The sequence below is a fragment of the Pleurodeles waltl genome, chromosome 11, assembly GCF_031143425.1.
Source record: "Pleurodeles waltl isolate 20211129_DDA chromosome 11, aPleWal1.hap1.20221129, whole genome shotgun sequence".
Classification (NCBI taxonomy): Eukaryota; Metazoa; Chordata; class Amphibia; order Caudata; family Salamandridae; genus Pleurodeles; species Pleurodeles waltl.
The window spans coordinates 388,269,557-388,287,446 of NC_090450.1; the positions used below are offsets into that span (position 1 = coordinate 388,269,557).

The following is a 17,890-nucleotide window of genomic DNA, read 5'->3' on the forward strand; positions in this document are numbered from 1 at the left end:
TGGTGCGCTAGGCTCCAAGGCAGATGAAATTGGATATCTTGTGTGATGTCCCCTCACCCAGCAGGGAGACTAGCAGGCTTTGACCCCAAGTCCTGGCCACGGGCAGAAGCCTTGCTGAGCTTCTCCTCACACAGACCGTCTGGCTGTTTGGCAGATGATATTTTTTGGGGTCTCAAACACACCTTCGTATAGTCCATTTCCAGACATCAAATGAGATTTAGGGTCCAAGTCTTTGAAGTTTTATGTTGAGGGTCTGCCTCTTGTGAAGTGTCCTCTCCTCTGCTCTCTCTTCCTCTTGAAAAGCAGTCTGTCTCAGCAAGAGTGACTCCAAAGCTGATAGTCCAATAACACAGGTTATTAATACTAGAGTTCACACCTGGATGTCAGCCACAGTATTATGTACATCAAAATGTTAGCACTGGGCCCTCAGCTCTACTGTTTATAATTGTCCTATCAGCCCCATCTCCTTCCTGTGATATACCCAGGCCCCTTCTTTTTGACCTCTCTCTGAATCAAGGAGCACCCTTCAAAGTGTACAGGGGAAAACTGAATCTCCCCTCTCCCATGTGTGTCCCACCTAGCTTACAGGAATGTAGCAAGACACAAATCTGTCTGGGGTGATTTCTCTACCTCCAATCCATGTTTCACCACACAGTCCTGGGTCTGCCAAAATGGAACTCAGTGGGGGTTATTCTAACTTTGGAGGAGGTGTTAATCCATCCCAAAAGTGACGGATTTGCCACCAGCCGTATTACGAGTCCATTATATCCTATGGAACTCGTAATACGGCTGGTGGTATATCCGTCACTTTACCGTCACTTTTGGGACGGATTAACACTCCTCCAAAGTTAGAATAACCCCCAGTGTCCTCTATGTATTCTGCCCTCCACAAGCACACATGCACCCAGTGCATGTATACAGCACAGTACTGTATCCTTCAGGTACTCTACCATTCATAGACACATATACATCCAACACCTGCATTTAACATGCATGCACAGCAGCGTATCCTTTCTGTCCTGTACCATTCATAGCCTCACACAAATCCAGCACATGCATATAATATCCACATACTGCACACTTCTTATATTGTACCTCTCACTGATACACATACATCGAGTGCATGCTTTTAGCATGCACGCACTGCGCAGTGCTGAAGTATCTAGGTATTGTACTCTTCCAGGCACATTTACAACCAGCGCAGATACACCATTCCTGTGCTGCACAGCACTTCACACCAAACTGATGTAGGCCAAAGGTGAGTTAGGCACACAGCAGCAGCACTTTAAAAATGAATGAGGCAGTAGGCCTCATTCTAATGACACAGATTAAAAAGGACCTGTTCATGCCTAGTGATCACTACATGGTATGCTGCCACTGCTGCACTCGTGTTGCTCAACTCCTGGTAAAGGCAATAGCACCCACCACCATGATGGTAGTGCTTTGGGTGCCCCTGTCAGTCCAACAAGACCACAATCCATGAGACAGGACTATGTCATGGCACACACATATGATCCGTGTTTGCCTATGACAGCAAAAATTAGTATTAGGGATCCAGACATCAATACAGTTGGGCACTAATGGTATGAGTGCACATCTACTGCCATACAGAATGCTCTAACAAACACCTAGAGCTGTAGATCCTTTCCAAAGATATCAAGAAGAATCATGTGTCAAAGGCCAAAACAGAGGCCCTCAAGAAGACAAACACTGGGAAGCACTGACTACAACCTTTTAAAGAGGGAACCACCCTGATGGAAGAGGTTAAAGGCATATCATGTTAAGGACACAACACCAGGTACTGCCCTGGAAAGTTGAAGATGAAAGAGTGACCCAGAAGACCCCACACCTGATCAAGTTCTCCAGATGATGAATTCTGATCTGCAAAATCAAAGAATGAGCAAAAGAGGAGAGAACACCATTAAGAACCAGAGGACTGTAGAGAGAAATATGGCACTACCCTGATTTACCTATATAGGAAACACAGAAGTGGTATACTTTAGGGATAAATTCAGCCTAAGAACTGATGCTGCAATGAGATACATTATTTCCATTGAGACTGATTTAATCAATCATCGGTTTCTTATATCAATTTTTACATGAAGCCTGTCTGTACATCTGTCTACATTCTATAATATAACATACTTGTAGATCTCTGGAGAGATGATTAAGAAAGGGCAATCACAAATGTCATATATGAAAACACAAACAAAAGACTTTCCTTATTGTTAAAGATGTAACATGGTTATATAATTCACCCAACTTTCAATCCACCAGGAGTTAGCATCAGATTCAAGAGAGTCCTGGAGACATTGACCCCTTAATTTCTCCTCAATCTGATCAAAACACAATGGCGGTCATTCTGACCGCGGGGGGCGGCGGTCGCCTCCCACCATGCGGTCACCGCCGAATGACCGTGACCGCGGCGGCCATTCCAACTTTCCTGCTGGGCCGGCGGGCGACCGCCAAAAGGCCGCCCGCCGGCCCAGCGTGAAAGCCCCTGCAACGAGGAAGCCGGCTCCGAATGGAGCCGGCGGAGTTGCAGGGGTGCGACTCGCGATTTTCACTGTCTGCTAAGCAGACAGTGAAAATCTTTGTGGGGCCCTGTTAGAGGGCCCCTGCACTGCCCATGCCAGTGGCATGGGCAGTGCAGGGGCCCCCAGGGGCCCCACGACACCCGTTCCCGCCATCCTGGTTCTGGCGGTGAAAACCACCAGAAACAGGGTAGCGGGAAGGGGGTCGGAATCCCCATGGAGGATTCCCTGGGCCAGGGGAAAACCGGCAGGAAACCGCTGGTTCCCCTTTTCTGACCGTGGCTTTACCGCCGCGGTCAGAATAGCCCTGGAAGCACCGCCAGCCTGTTGGCGGTGCTTCCGCGGTCCCCAGCCCTGGCGGTCATGGACCGCCAGGGTCGGAATGACCCCCAATGTGTGTTGTTAGACTCTTCCAAGCTAAAGATCAACAAGATTTGGCCATACTCATTTTTAGGCTTCCTCAAGACTAAGGAAGACAATAAACCCCAAGCTGTGTTGAACGACAAGAAAAGCCTCATAAACTAGAGGCTATGGCACTCTCCAAAACTTCATCCACATCGGGAAATCCATCAGTGCTTAATTTGTGTCAGTTGTTTCCGGTGCTCAGCACCAGCACTTAATTCACAGTGCCAGGACTATACTTTTTTTCTCCCTGGATCGGAATACCGGATAACTTTTCAAAAGAAGTATACCAAGCTGAGTAGGTGCCTGGCATACCTCCACAGATTGGCCTACTCCGGTTTAGGCATGGATAAATGTGTATTGCTCATCACGACAGTGATGTCATCATGCCTGGTTTCACGTCCCTGGTCAATAACTAAATCATTGTTCCGTGCTCTCTAATCTATTCATCACTGGGTCTGCTTAATGCAGCATGTCTGAGCCTCCAGTTAGATAATTGCAGCAGGGGGCTGGTTCATTGTTGAACTGAGCGAGGCAGGCTTTAAAAGCACAGGCGCAGGACAGACTTGGCAGGACGGCACATAAGGAATAAATGAAAGTGCGTCTTTGCGCTCGTCTTGCTGCTTAGCCCAGTACAAAGTACTGGACATAAAACTACACTTGATGTGTAGTGGTCATGGCCCACTGTCCGCACCACTCCTCCTCTTAGCAGTGTGCAGGGCTATGTCTGCGCTCCTCAGTTGCTGAGCTGCATGAGTCTGGCAGCCTTATGGGGATGGTTAATTACCCATTTGAGTTTACATGTTTGGCTCCTGGAATGTTTTTGATTGTTTAAACAGCTTTTGGCAGTGTTTTCTGTGTTCATTTAAAATATCTTCATTAGTTTTGGTGTACACCGCATGTGGTTCTACATGGCAGTTGGGCCTCTGGAATTAACGCAGTTTTTCAGAGCTTGTTAGTGAAGTCTATAGAGCATCAGACCTCAATCCATAGTACAGGCATTGCAGTTTCAGTTAAGGTGATGTCATTTTTTTGTAGATACTACACCTTCACCTCGTTGAAACAACTTTTGTTTTAATGTATGTTGCTGTCAAATAAATGGACTATTATAATCCATGCCATGATTCCCAAGCAGTAGCATTTTTTTGCTTTTGACTGCTTTCCCATTGTCCTTGAAAGTCTTGACAAATGTACAGTTGAGTGGTGCCAAGAATGTAGCTAGGTGGACGGACAACTGGAAGAAGTGGCGTCAGCCTCCTAAGAAAGGTTTTGAGCACCGGGACATCCCATTCTCCACATTACACGTTCCTTAGCTCATAATGGAATTGTAATAAGGCAGACGGAACATCCTTCATGCCTGTGACGGAGTAACCCACTCCGCCAAGCTCTAAATAAGGCCTTTCATCATTTACAAATTGGTTCTCCTGGTCGCTTTATGCAGGGGTCCGTCCACGTAGTGTGGGAAGGAAAGAAGGAAGTAAGACTTTATTTGTTTCAGTTATTCAAAACCTTTACAAATGGTAAAAAAGAGCACAAAAAAACTATAATGAAAGATATCACAATTCCTCTTAGAAAAATCTAATACACTAATATAAAACAGTGGATAACTTAGCCAACTCAGCCGATAATAGGGACAAAAATGTCTCTGGGGGACTGAGAGCATAAGCGAATTATACAGTTCCATCATGACTCGATAGTGAGGTGCAATCCCTCATTTCAAAGCGTAAGACAGGGGCAGTGGCAGATCAGTGGAAACAACTGTTTATAACTAAGATCGCCAAGGCTTTACTTAAAACTCCATGAATACAATTAGTATGTATAAAGGCCTGATCATTTTTGCACAAATGTACAATCGGTAACGAATTAATCATTTAACCATTAAACGATACTTTGGAGCTGTCAGAGTCCATAAACATCCAGAGACTTGAGCGGGGGCTCCTGCTTACAGGATTTTGTTACAGGAGCTAAACTTCCTGACCCAGAAAATGTAAATAGCGAGCTGACAATTGCAGGAATTTCCCGGACTGACAGGAAACACCAGCGTCTTTACAATCAAGTTTAGTTGCAAGAAGAGTGGCTGCAGCCAATGTCTTCAAAGTGGCATTAGGGGACAAAGATGCAGGTTGCGTGCGTTGGAGACTCCAAAGATACTCCGTAGAGCCAGCATGACCGCTCAGTAGTACCTTTTACTCACCCAAAATGGTCTTCTTTCAATGGGATCATCCCACATCTTAAACGTAGCGAACTCTGCCTCATTGACATTTTCTGGGGCAAGTCCAAGAATTCCATGACTCCCAATTCATTGTACTTCGAGGGAGGAATTCCTAGTATCTTCATAGCAGTGACTGATTCAATGTCCAATGATCTTGAAATTAATCTAGCTTGCTTAGATAAAACTCTGGACATGAGTTTTGTAGGTATTTTACTGCTCCAGATTTATTCTGCTGCTAAGGCCTTAACTGCAGATGCAAGATAGTTTTGCCACTTCAGGTCCTCGCATGAAATTGACTGCCATATCAAGTGTCTCAGCATGTCAGTGGGAAGAAAGAATCGAGGTGAGAAAGAATTCCATCTTCTCGTAGGGTAGCTCCGTACAAATGCTCGGGTCTCTCAGTAGCGTTGAGGGTCAGCTCCCAGGCCCCGATTAAACGACAGGTGGAGCTGCTGTACCTTGCTACCCAAGCTTAAGTGAGGAGCCAATGTAAGAAATAGGACTTTTACGGCCAAAAAAAAGCCAACCCAAAACCATTTGGTACACAGTGGTGTGGTGGACATTTTGGAGCCTCGTGACCAAATGGTTTCTGAGAGATCCCAAGGTCAACAAATTAATTTATGACAAGAGATCCCCAAGAGACACTCAGCATAACAGATTACTGCCCCAGAATTGATTAGGTGATACTACCCTGGATTGTGGATTGAGTTTGAACAGTGGTGTTTTAAGGATTTTGGAGGCCATGGGCAAGGCAGATTTTGGGGGCCTCTATTGAGAAAACACTTTGAACTTTATTATCCATTTTCAGCTAATTCAAGCCCTCATTATGCCAAAAAAAAGTATTCCAGAAATGAGGTAAATTAAAAACAGTTAAACTACACCTTACCAGGGACCCCAAAATCCTTTAGATGTTATTAGGCATAAAGAGACAGAAGCAGAGGGGGCAGAGAGGTTGACATACAGAAATAAACAGAGGTGAGAGACAGAAAGTTAATTTTCCCAGGGTCCTCTTGGAAGGCGGGGTCCCTAGGCAATTGCCCACTTTGCCTACGTCTTAAAAGATCTCTGTCATTGTGCCGCTCACCCTGCCTTTTTTGTCAATAAGCACAGTCAGTCTACCAAGCCCCCCCACGCATCACACGGGGGAAGGGACTGGGAAAACAGGAAAGTGGAGGTTCTCGCAACTCCAAAAGCAGCTATGACCTGTCATTTCATCCCAGGCTGCTCCTGTGCTGAGGGCTGCTGACATGTCTTCGCTAATATTGTTCATTTTAAGCTAGGCCTGGGGCACTCTTACCAAGTTGTATTGAGACAGAAGCATTGACATTTTACGCCTTTAGTAATCAGGCTCCCTCCCTCATCACGGATTATGTGTGACTGTGTGTTTCAGCATAGTGGAGCAAGTTTTATCATAGAAAGTTCAAAATTCTCAGTCATAGCTTTGTTACCATTAAAGGTGTGGGGAGTCATTTTCTGTGCTTGCATTAGAGCCAGTTCTATACCCTTGTATGTAGAGGTGGGCGAGCCAACAGATTTACGGTGGGGGCCGAGCCAGAGCCGAGCCAAGAAGTTACCTTGGATGAGCCTGCGCACAAGCTGAACCCTGAAAATGTGTTCTATGTAAATCACACAACAAACCGCATAAAATATGATAACGCTGCTTCAAAATTCAAAAAAGTGAATTTCCTTAACATGCACAGCTTTGACATTAATGAAGGAAATTGTGTTTTTGTGCAATAAAATATCATTATAAGATCACACAATTTAAGCAGGGAAGTCGTGGTACGATTTATCCGGGTTTTCTGGTTTCACCTTGTACAAATCAGCCAGAAAATGGGTAAGCCACATCCTGGGGAATGTGGGTGCAGCAGACAGAAGCCACATGAAAACTCGGCTTGTTATGGGCTCGCTTGAGCTGAACCAGAGCCAGACTTCGTGCTTGGCTCGAGCTTTCCGTGACACGCTCACCTCCAGTGCTTAATTTGTTGTTGTTGTTACCGGTGCTGAGCACCGGCACTTCTTTTTTAGGGCCGGGGCTTATTTTTCTGCCTCAAGCTTTTGCTGCGAGCAAAAGACACCCATGGGAAAGACGGAGGAAGAGAAAACCGAAAAAGAGTCACAAAGGCAGAAAGTTGAAAGCATCAAGAGTGAGCTGAAGGGGCAGGAAGTGGCTTTATATAAATTGAAGAGGTCCGAGATGGCTTTAGGATTACGCCGCCTCAGTATTCTGTGTTCACACGTTGAATTGCAGCAGCCGCGTGTTTAACAGGGGAGCTTTGGGCACTGCCACCTTTTTATGTACAAATTAAGCGCTGCTCACCTCTATTTGTACTTCACTGCACCTGGGGCCCGCCAACCATTAAATGCAATAATACTAAGAAAGGTTGTCGCTGTAAAGGGAAACCACGGAGCTGGCAGCTGCAGTGACTTGGCCCTCGATAAAGAGCGCACCAGTTCTACTCCGAGCCCCCAGACAGAGTGATGACCAAGTTATGTGGGCGGCAGCCACCAGGTGATGACTGCTCGCGAGTACCAGCAGGAGGTGCGTAAGCAGCTTGTCTCTAAATTTCATAACCTGCTGGGCAGGTCTGGCCGCTGTCTGATGGGTGCGCTTCAGCCGGCACGAAAGAGAGAGCACATTCGGCAGGGGCTTCCGGCAGGTGTCTTCGGACGTCTGCACTCAGGGGCCAGGGAAGAGGCAGAAGAATACAGGTAGAAATCGATTTATTTTCTTGTCCTGGCGTGTCCCTGAGGAACTGTGATTACACTTCCCATTAAAATGGAGCATAGATAAGGTGTGCGGAAACTGAAAATGCAACAAAAGGTGGGAGGAGGAGCTGCAAAAATGACCAATGCGGCCAGGGTGAACGAAATACAGAGGTGAGATATTACAGCTAATTGAAACCTGATATCCTCGCTACTTGCTGCGAGCACATGCTTGTGGCTTCGAGGCGCTCTTTCAATTAAGCACTCAAGTGTGACTGTTTTATATACGAGGGTTTCAAATCCTTGAATCTACTGGTTATTCACAAACGCTTGGAAATGTTTCTTTTCCTAATCGTGGTCCAGACATATGAGGTGTTAGGACTTATATTCATGTTCATCTGCAGGCTGTTGGGGACTGCAGAGCCAATTCAACTTTACCACAACAAGCAGACACTTACACCTCATCACTATTCCACACCGATTGCCACTGATTGCGGTCGTAATAGAGAAAACAGGTAAACACAAACACCGAAAACACGAACTTCAAATAATTACATTAAAAAAAATTGTGTATGTTAGACAGGAGCAAATTAAGTGTTTTTACCCTGATATTTACACTATTTCAGATAGCAGGATATTTCTTAACATGCTGGGCAAGGGTATGGTCAGTAGAGGGTCCGAGTCAGAAGAGTTAAGAGCTGGGCCCCTGATTTGACTTGGGTTTAAGGATAGGTAATTTTAGCTGTCAGCAAGATGGCTGAGGAAGTTGATGCTGCCAATGGCACAGTCACAACGTAAATGTTTCCCTAGGGCAGATCAGCTTTTTATACTTTCGAAGTTAATCATTTGGTTACCCTTTCATTAGGCAACAGTATCTTCTATATGCCGGAATAGAATAATATATTTGCAGTGCATACAAACAGTGGAAGTGCGGTATGAAGTGCTACAGAAAAATAATCTTTCATTTGACTTCGTTAGCTTAAGTCTACAGGGTGATCGGGAAGTTTTTAGATTTGTTTCAATACATTTGTTTTTTTAATTTTTTATGGATTTTAGGATCACATTTGTGGCATTAAAGGAATGATCATTGTTGACAAATTGTAGGCATTCATACTTTTTTTGGGCATTGACGTTTAGGTATTATGCCCTACGACCAGTCAGCACATGCTCTTTGGGAATGTGTAAGTTTGGCATGTGCTCCTGAAGAATGTAGAATATTGGTGAGCATATCACAGCAAAATGTGAAGGTGGGAAACGTAGTTCTTCTATGAAGGGCAGTTGGAGCTGGTACATTGGCGTGGAACAAGCGCCACTCTTTATGCTCGGAGCTGGAGAAATAAATGCATGTTGAGTTCAACTCACTGTGTGAGTCTTTACCTTTCAACATTGGCGATGAGTGGGAAGCAGGTCTGAGTGGAGGAGAGCGGCGCTGGATCAATAGGACTTCGGAGTTGCTGTGAAGCTTGATGTGGTGCAGTGAAGTCTCCTTGGTGTGCGCTGGTGGGAAGTAAAGTCTACCTTCCTGCACAGCCAGGGGCGTAGGAGACAATACATTTCTGGTGGGGACAGGGACAGCCTTGGGGACTTTTCCATCAACCCTATACAAATTGCTCCTTATTTGCGAAATGTAAGCTCTGATAAATGTACACAATCATATATATTGGAAGTGAAGTAGGGAGAAAGGAAGGCATGTGGTCACAGTCTGAAAGTATCTCTTATTGTTATTTACATTTACGAAGTAATTAGCTCAAATGTGAAAATAACATTTGAATAACCTTGCATCGTAAACCAAACATATAAAGGTAGGAAGGTAAAAAGGAAGAACATGCCCTTTGCTCCCCACACCCATCATGCCCCTTGCCTCCTGCCAATTGGAACTGCACTGGAGATATCAAAAGCGATTAGGTACAACAGTTGTAAACTGTGCTCAAAAAACATAGTTCTAATAACACCTCTACTCCTGTGTGTCATCTTGGGAAGCTCAGCTCCACATCAGTCATAACTGGAAGTATTTTAACTGAAGAAGCTCTTGGAGTTACAGGCTATATAAACATGGGATTCTTTAATCACTGTATAAACTGCAGTCATTAATTTCTTTAGAATCAGCTATTTGGGATGCACTAAGTCATCGAGCATAAAGAAAATACATTTACTGATTATAAAGAAAATACCTCTGAAAATTACTATTATAAGGTTATTACAGTTGAGTTCTGACATCACAATGCCTTCTGCCAGAGCTAGCAGCCAAGGTGAAAGGCAGACCAGGTCAGATAGTTTAATTAATGCAGCTATTTTAAGCTACAAATGGAATGTTGCTTGTTGGGAATGGCCTTTCTGCAGGGTTGCCCCCAAACCGTTTGCCTTCTTCCTCTTTCTCTTCTGACCTACTTTGTGGTGGCTTTAGGACTCTGGACACTTTACCACTGCTAACCAGTGCAAAAGTGCATGTGCTCTCTCCCTAAAACATGGTAACATTGGCTCATACCCAATTTTCATATTTAATTTACTTGTAAGTCCCTAGTAAAGTGCACTACATGTGTCCAGGGCCTTTAAATTGAATGCTACCAGTGGGCTGCAGCATTGGTTGTGCCACCCACATAAGTAGCCCCTTAACCATGTCTCAGAACTGCAATTGCAAGGCCTGTGTGTACAGTTTCACTGCCACTTTGACTTGGCATTTAAAAGTACTTGCCAAGCCTTAACCCCCCCTTTTTCTACATATGTCACCCCTAAGGTAGGCCCTAGGTAGCTCAGAGGGCAGGGTGCTATGTAGTTAAAGGCAGGACATATAGAGGTGTGTTGTATATGCCCTGGTAGTGGAAATCTCCTGAATTTGTTTTCCACTACTGTGAGGCCTGCTCCTTTCATAGGATAGCATTAGGGCTACCCTCATATACTGTTTGAGTGGTAGATGTTGATCAGAAAGTGGTAGCCAGGTCATATTTAGTATGGTCAGAATGGTAATAAAAATCCCCCTTATTGGTAAAGTTTGATTTCATATTACTATTTTAGAAATAACACTTTTAGAAAGTGAGCATTTCCCTGCACCTAAAATCCACCTGTGCCTTAAAGCCTGTCTCCAATCCATGTCTGGCTGGGCTGGTTGACAGCTCCCTTGTGCATTTCACCCAGACAACCACAAACACAGGATACTCAGTTACACCTGCACCTATCTGCATACTGAATGGGTCTTCCTGGGCTGGGCGGGTGGGGGGCCTGACACTTACGTTTCAAAGGATAGTGGCCTGCCCTCACACAATGGACTGGCAAACTTCCCCGGGACCCTGGCAGACAGACCTGTACTGAAAGCGGACCCTGTGCACTTCAAATCCACTCTTTGAAGTCTCCTCTACTTCAAAGGTATTTTCGGGTACATAAAATGGGTCCCTGACCCCACCAATTCAGACACTTCTGGTACAGATCCTGCAACCTGTCAAGAGGAGCTGCCTGGCTGCCCAAAGGACTTACCTGGACTGCTTTGCTGTGACGGACTGCTGCCTTGCTGTTTCCCTGCTGCCTTGCTGGCTTCTGACTTTGCTGAGAAGTGCCCCCCTTTGGCTTGGATTGATCTTGCCTCCTGATTCTGAAGTCTCAGGGCCCAAAAAACTTCCTTGCTTCAAGGAAACTCCTTGTGCACCGAAAATCGACACACAGCCTGCCAGAAACGACGCACAGCCTGCCCTGCAATGAGAAAATCGTTGCATCACAAAACTGGAACGATGCAGCCTGACTTCCCGAGTGGAGATCGAGGCAGAGCTTGCGTTGCAACCTTAACTTCGACGCACAGCCATATCGGATCAACGCACAGCCGAGCCGGAACGATGCAGCCCGACTTCCTGAGTGAAAAATGGATGCAGCACCTGCTGCAACAGAAGCTCCAACACTTTGCCCACCGGATGGATGCAGCACCTGTGACTTTGTCCCGCACGCCCAGGATTTCCATGCATCGTCCCTGGGAGTCAAAAGAACCCCACATCGCAGTGAGGATCCAAGACTGCGCGCCAGAAAGCGACTCAAAACCCTTGCAGCATGGGAAGAAACAATGCATCATCTGTGCCGCATTGGGAAATCTGATGCACACCTTCCTTTTTCCACGCATCTCCTCCTCTGCGGTCTCTGTGCGTGTAATTGTGATGCAAAACAGGTACTTTGTGCACACAAGAGACAATTGTTGAACTTTAAAACATAAGACTCTTATTAATATTGCAAAAGTGATATTTCAACTTGTGCTTATGGAATCTTTATTGTTTTGATTTTAATTTAAGCAGATAAATGTCTTATATTTTTCTAAACCTGTGTGGTGTACTTTTGTGGTGTTTTTACTGTGTTGTTGCATGGTTCATTGCACAAGTACTTTACACATTGCTGTAGGAGGCTGGCATGGCTTGTAGTGGGTACCAGAGGTACTTACACCTTGTGCCAGGTCCAGTTATCCCTTATTAGTGTAGAAGAGGTGTTTCTAGCAGCTTAGGCTGATAGAAGGTAGCTATGGCAAAGCAGCTTAGGCTGAATTAGGAGACATGTAAAGCTCACACTATACCACTGGTGTCATATGCACAATATCATAAGAAAACACAATACACAGAAGTACTAAAAATAAAGGTACTTTATTTTTATGACAATATGCCAGAAGTATCTCAGTGAGTACCCTCAGTATGAGGATAAGTTATATACACAAGATATATGTACACAAACCAAAATTATGCAGGTAATAGCAAGAAAATTAATGCAAGCAGTGTAAAGTTACAATAGATTGCAATAGGAGCACATAGGTATAGAGGCAACACCAACCATATACTCCAAAAGTGGAATGCGAACCACGAATGGACCCCAAACCTATGTGAGCTTGTAGAGGGTCGCTGGGACTGTAAGAAAGCAGTGAGGGTTAGAAAAATAGCCCAACCCAAGACCCTGAAAGGTAGGTGTAAAGTGCACCTACTACCCCCAGAGAGCACAGAAGTCGTGATAGGGGGATTCTGCAAGGAGAACAAACACCAGCAATGCAACAACAGTGGATTTCCGGACCTGAGTACCTGTAAGACAAGGGGACCAAGTCCAATAGTCGCGACAGTGTCGAGAGTGGGCAGGAGCCCAGGAAATGCCAGCTGAGGGTGCAAGGAAGCTGCCACATGTTGGAAGAAGCTTGGAGTTCTGCAAGAAAGAAGAGGACTTGGAACTTCCCCTTTGGAGGATGGATGTCCCACGTCGCGATGAAGCTTGCAGAGGTGTTCCCACGCAGAAAGACCACAAACAAGCCTTGCTAGCTGCAAGAGTCGTGGTAGAGGTTTTTGGGTGCTGCTGTAGCCCAGGAGGGGCCAGGATGTCGCCACTTGGATGAGGAGACAGAGGGAACGCCCAGCAAGTCAGGGAGCCCTCACAGAAGCAGACAGCACCCCCAGAAGTACCTGAATAGGCACTTGGAAGAAGAGTGAACCAGAGTCCATGCAAAGTCATAAAAGGGAGTCCCACGATGCCGGAGGACAACTCAGAAGGTTGTGCACTGCAGGTTAGAGTGTCAGGGACCCAGGCTTGGCTGTGCACAAAGGAAATCCTGGAAGAGGGCTCAGGAGCCGGAGCAGCTGCAAATCACGCAGTACCCAGCAATGTAGTCTAGCGTGGGGAGGCAAGGACTTACCTCCACCAAACTTGGACTGAAGAGTCACTGGACTGTGGGAGTCACTTGGACAGAGTTGCTGAGTTCCAGGGACCACGCTCGTTGTGCTGAGAGGGACCCAGAGGACCAGTGATGCAGTCTTTTGGTGCCTGCGGTTGCAGGGGGAAGATTCCGCCGACCCACTGGATATTTCTTCAGAGCTGCTGGTGCAGAGAGGAGACAGGCTACCCCCAGAGCATGCACCAACTGGAAACAGTCGAGAAAGCCTGCAGGATGAAGCGATACAAGGTTGCTAGTAGTCGTCTTGTTACTTTGTTGCGGTTTTGCAGGCGTTCTGTGCAGTCAGCGGTCGATCCTTTGGCAGAAGGTGAAGAGGGAGATGCAAAGGAACTCTGATGAGCTCTTGCATTCGTTATCTGAAGAATTCCCCAAAGCAGAGACCCTAAATAGCCAGAAAAGGAGGTTTGGCTACCAAGGAAGGAGGATTGGCTACCAAGAGAGGTAAGAGCCTATCAGAAGGAGCCTCTGATGTCACCTGCTGGCACTGGCCACTCAGAGCAGCCCAGTGTGCCACTGACACCTCTGTTTCCAAGATGGCAGAGGTCTGGGACACACTGAAGGAGCTCTGGGCACCTCCCCTGGGAGGTGCAGGTCAGGGGAGTGGTCACTCCCCTTTCCTTTGTCCAGTTTCGCGCCAGAGCAGGGCTGGGGGATCCCTGAACCGGTGTAGACTGGCTTATGCAGAGATGGGCACCATCTGTACCCATCAAAGCATTTCCAGAGGCTGGGGGAGGCTACTCCTCCCCAGCCTTCACACCTATTTCTAAAGGGAGAGGGTGTTACACCCTCTCTCAGAGGAAATCCTTTGTTCTGCCTTCCTGGGCCAGGGCTGCCTGGACCCCAGGAGGGCAGAAACCTGTCTGAGGGGTTGGCAGCAGCTGCAGTGGAAACCCCGGAAAGGCAGTTTGGCTGTACCCGGGTTCTGTGCTAGAGACCCGGGGGGTCATGGAATTGTCACCCCAATGCCAGAATGGCATTGGGGTGACAATTCCATGATCTTAGACATGTTACATGGCCATGTTCGGAGTTACCATTGTGACGCTGTACATAGGTAGTGACCTATGTACAGTGTACGCATGTAATGGTGTCCCCGCACTCACAAGGTCCGGGGAATTTGCCCTGAATGATGTGGGGGCACCTTGGCTAGTGCCAGGGTGCCCACACACTAAGTAACTTAGCACCTAACCTTTACCAGGTGAAGGTTAGACATATAGGTGACTTATAAGTTACTGAAGTGCAGTGGTAAATGGCTGTGAAATAAAGTGGACGTTATTTCACTCAGGCTGCAGTGGCAGGCCTGTGTAAGAATTGTCAGAGCTCCCTATGGGTGGCAAAATAAATGCTGCAGCCCATAGGGATCTCCTGGAACCCGAATACCCTGGGTACCTCAGTACCATATACTAGGGAATTATATGGGTGTACCAGTATGCCAATGTGAATTGGTAAATTTAGTCACTAGCCTGTTAGTGACAAATTTAGAAAGCAGAGAGAGCATAACCACTGAGGTTCTGGTTAGCAGAGCCTCAGTGAGACAGTTAGGCTTCACACAGTGAACACATAGAGGCCACAAACTTATGAGCACTGGGGTCCTGGCTAGCAGGGTCCCAGTGACACATAACAAACATACTTACAACATAGGGTTCTCACTATGAGCACTGGGCCCTGGCTAGCAGGGTCCCAGTGAGACAGTGAAAACACCCTGACATACTCACAAACAGTGATTTTTTTGGACGCACCATGGGACCTTACACCATGGTGTTGCATGTTGTAAATATGATGCATCCATGGCATAAGTAACTGTCGTACCAAAGCGTACATTATTTTAATGCATTGCTGACACAACACAGCAATGAGTCAGTTCTTGTAGATATGTCCCGGATCATCATAGCATGGGGGCTGCTTTTATTTGAGTTTTTTGTCAATTCAATGTTGTCCATATTACCCTTGTGGAAGCATCTGATTTGGTTCCTAGTTGCATGCTGTCCCCAGCATCTTTTGCAGCTCTCTTACTCAATGTTCTCTCTTTGAATAAGCATGCTGCTCACATTTTTGGCATTCTACATGATGAGCAGCCTGATATATTTCTAACTGAGACCTGGCTGTCTGATTCCTATCTCCCTGCGATTGAAATGGCCATTCCTTCTGGGTATAATTTTTATAATCTTGATTGGCCGAATCTGAAGAGGTTGCATGGGCTGTAAAAAATATTACCGATGTTCTACGTTGAAGGTTGACAAGCTCCTAAGGGTAGAGGCCTTTAGTTTTGCTTCTGCTTTTCACCCCAACAGTCGTTAGCTGGTGTCCTGGTATATCGACCGCTAGGTTAATAAGGGGTCTTAAGCACATCTCTAGACAAAGCACTCGGCCACTCTGCACTTCAATGTGCACATTGTATAGTTGTGTGTTTAATATTCATGATGATTGCCCATCAGAGGATGAGGCTGTAATACTTTTAGACAAAATGTTGTCTTGTAATTTGGCTCCATTTGTCACCAAGCCCACCCATCTGTCAGGGCATATTTAGTTTTGTCTAATGTCCAGCTGGACCTGTCGGAATCAGTTCCCTTGCTTTGAACTGATCATTTTTTAATGAAGTTTAGATGGTCTGTTTTTATGTCTAATGGAGTGCACGTAAGGGAGCCCCCAAACTTGTTTAGGTCATATAGTAGGATTAAGCCTGCCAGGCTCAGTAATATATTGTTGGCTTCCATTCTGGCATTACTAAGCAATGCAGAGATGAAAGCTAATATTGTTGATAATTGACTTCTCTGGGTTTTGGATAAATTGTCCCCTGTCACAGCGCACAAATCATGTAAAAGATACTTTTCAGTGCCTCGTTTCTCTGAAGCCTTAGCTGCAGAAAAAGGGCTGAGAGGCATTAGTGCCGACACTACAATAAAGTAGATAAAGCTGTTTATTGGGCAGCCCTGAGAAAATGTAGTTAAACCCACCAAAAAGCCTATTTTGGGGAGAAAATTGAGGCAGCAGAAAATAAGCCTCGGGAAATGTTCAAGACTGTAAAATGTTTTTTTGCACCCACTGCTTATGGTAGAAGTTTGCCGCATTCTATAGAATGGTGTGAGAAAAGCTAGCTACCTTCTTTCAAGATATAATTGTTAAAATACAATCTAACCTATCCTCGGTCATTATGAGAGACAAAACCTGAGGCATTGTTCCCTTCCTCACTTCAATCCCATATCTTTGGAAGATTCTAAAGCTGCTATCTGTGGCCTTACATCTGGCTCTCCTAACAATCTATGCCCCCAAATCTGTTGGTCAATGGGGTGGATGTAGTCAACCTGATGAGGATGATTCACTTACAATGGCTGTTGTTTCTCTAGCTTGGAGGCAGGCTAAAATACTTCCTCTCTTGAAAAAACCTTCTGCCAGTCCTAGCATCTTGTCAAGCTATTATAGACCTATTTCTCTATAACAATGGCAATGTCATGTTGATATTATTACATCTTTCTGCAGCATTTGATACGGTATCACACTCTCCGCTCCTTCACCACCTTTAGGCAATTGACTTAAATGGCTTAGCACTGAGTTGGATGAAATTATTTTTGGAGAATAGAGGCCAAGAGTTCTGGATACCCACTTTCTCATCGGATATGAAGGTTCTAGCAGTGGGGAGCTGCAGGGCCCTGCTTTGAGCCCTACACTTTTCAACATCTACATGACCCCCTCTGGCACAGCTTGTAGAATCCTTTGGAGCAAAGATAATCTTGTATGCCAATGACACATGCTTTTCTCCTTTAATAAAGGTGAACAGATTGTTTCAGGCCTTATTAAATTGGGCATGGGAGCTGTTTTTAAATGGATGTGATAGAATCAGCTTATGTGTAATGCAGACAAGACGGAGGTCCTCCTTTCTGTCTGGATTCTCCTTTCAAGTGGTCCAAGTGTTGGCCTGAATGTGCTCCCCCTTTGGCCTCTCATACGGAAGTAGACAAAAACTTGGGGGTTAAGTTTGATAGCCAGCTTTCCTTTCAGCCTCAGGTGGGGATATATTTTCGGCTTCTCTGCACTTGAAAAAATAATTCTGAATTTTCTTCCCTTACATGCTAGGAAAACTGTGGGACAGGCCTTATTCGTTTTTAGGCTAGATTACCCCAGATCTCGCTACCTAGATCTGCCAGATTGCCTGTTTAAAAGGCTTCAGATAGTATAAAATGCAGCTTCCCTTTTTTCTCCTTAAGTTCTCTTTCAAACTTGCAGTTTTGCCTTATTTACATTTATTTACATTGGTTTCTAGTCAAGAAACGGATTCTTTTTAAGGCACCCGCCCTTATCGATAGAGCTGTACATAATGTAGGCCCTTAATATCTCAAAAACAGAGCACTTCTTTACTCTCATGCGAAG

The 17,890-nt window shown here is 45.6% G+C and overlaps 1 protein-coding gene across 6 annotated transcripts in view; it reads left to right on the forward strand.

Annotated features, from left to right (window-relative positions):
• Positions 1-17,890, forward strand: part of ARHGEF4 (Rho guanine nucleotide exchange factor 4) — a 1,288,638-nt gene that overhangs the window by 271,027 nt on the left and 999,721 nt on the right. The window contains exon 1 of one of the 6 annotated variants that reach the window (XM_069213716.1): positions 7,761-7,860. The exons of the other annotated variants lie outside the window; for them this stretch is intronic. The gene's annotated coding sequence lies outside the window, so the exon portion shown is untranslated. Of the gene's footprint in view, positions 1-7,760; positions 7,861-17,890 lie in introns of those variants that run through there. 6 annotated transcript variants of the gene reach the window in all.